This window comes from Kryptolebias marmoratus, linkage group LG15, assembly GCF_001649575.2.
Source record: "Kryptolebias marmoratus isolate JLee-2015 linkage group LG15, ASM164957v2, whole genome shotgun sequence".
Taxonomy (NCBI): Eukaryota; Metazoa; Chordata; class Actinopteri; order Cyprinodontiformes; family Rivulidae; genus Kryptolebias; species Kryptolebias marmoratus.
The window spans coordinates 13,221,864-13,223,814 of NC_051444.1; positions in this window are offsets into that span (position 1 = coordinate 13,221,864).

Genomic DNA, 1,951 nt, shown 5'->3' on the forward strand with positions numbered 1-1,951 from the left:
TGTCTCTTTTGTGGTTGTTTTCTTGTTTGTCTTAAGTAAGGACATAAACAGAAGTTTTCCTTATAACTTATCCAATGTGTTGGATTATCTTAATTCCAGCATTTTAAAAACTACACTGTAAAACGGCAAGTAAATCTGCTGATGATTATAACATTTTATTTTGCTCTACTTACAACATCAATATCAAAACTTTCTCTCTTTACAACATTCAAATACGAACAATTTGCTGGGTAGGGCATCGCACTTATTTTTATTATTATTTTTTTAATACAGCCAGCATAATTATATTGATAATAGGCATTTGTGTGTGTCTCAGAGTTAAAGAAACTGTGCTAAAATATGAGTCTCAAATTTCTAAAAAGTTCTGAATTAACTCAGATTTACTGATAAGTCTGCAGGGTTTACTATTTTCTTAATTCTCACCTTTAAGAAAAAAATCAATTGTAATGCCTGCGATTGGCCACATGATGGCGACATTTGTCTGGTTTTAACCTTTATGATCAGTGTTATTTTAAACAGTTTTATACTCCACTGATTAAAAAAAAACTACTTGGTTACAGACATTTTGAACAAGCTCATTTGCTTTTCTCTGTGTTGGAAGTTTCAGTAGAATCTGTTTGTAGTATAGTTTTACCAATTAAGAGCTGTAATTAAACTTGGCTTAGCTTAAACATCGGTCTAAACCTAGTCTGATGAGCACGGAAGACTTTTTCTTATCCTCTTCCATGTTTTTAACATTTGAAACAAACTGTAAAATTTGCCATAGTGAAGTATATATTTGAGTTTTTGTTTTTTAATTATCTGGTTTTAGTTGTGAGAATTTGTCTTGTGACCCATTGGAAGTAATTTTGTGGGTTTTATAAATACAAAGTAATAAACAAACAGCCCTGTTTTGTCCACGTTCATGTGATTTATGAGGCATGATAGCAAACTACAAATCAAATTTATTACTTTTTTTTTGCCTGGGAGGAGTGTGTCCTTTTATTAGAAAATACCAAAGACCTGTTGGAGTGTTGAGACCACAGTAGCAGCAGACAAACCTCAGCAGATGGGCGGCCCGTGTTAACTGTCCAGCAACAAGGGACTTCCATGTGAATGTCTGGAATTTACTGTAGCAGTGCTTATCCTGGACCAGCTGGGATCAACATCCTTAAGCTCTGACCCCTCCTCTTTCAGGATGGTATTAGGATGCAACTGTACCCCAACAGCACAGACCCAGTCTCTAATTATAGCATGTGGAGCAACTGCCTCCAATCCCTCAGCTCATATTTTTAACCTCATTCAACCTAACTGACCCTTACAAATGTGATTCAGAAGCTAGGGATATTATGTAAATTGGGAAACACTTGCACCTTATCCATGCTGTGTTTAGTTACCGGGTTTAAATGACTTTCTTGTTCACAATATAACCCCTAAATTTACACCACAAGGAGTTTGTCCCCTCTGCCACAGAATACACTAATCCTGAAGTTAATGAAACATTTATATTTGCAATTTCAGTTTGCAGCACAAACATAAAACCTGGCTGGTGGTTTGAAGCATTTTAACAAAGTTTGGGAAGCTTTCTGCATCTTGTTATTGAATATGTTGACCTAATGAAGAGAGCTCCTAAAGAGACAGGAGCTAAAATGGTTTGGGCCAGACTGATGGTAGTCCGGCACGTTACAGCAAATACATTATTAAGAGTGGGAATGTAAATTTAAGTAAAAGTATAACACTGCACTAAAAAGAAGGGTTTAATAGAGCCTCATAAAATCACACTAATCCAATCTTAGACTCAAAGAACTTTATTTAGACAAAAGAATAAATGTTAGTTTTACCGAAGAGCATTAGATTACATTTTAGCAAGTTCTGGTTTTGTTGTTAGCTTATTCATATATATATATATATATATATATATATATATATAAATTCCCTTCTCACCCTCCGCGGGTGGTCTTTGTGTCATCCT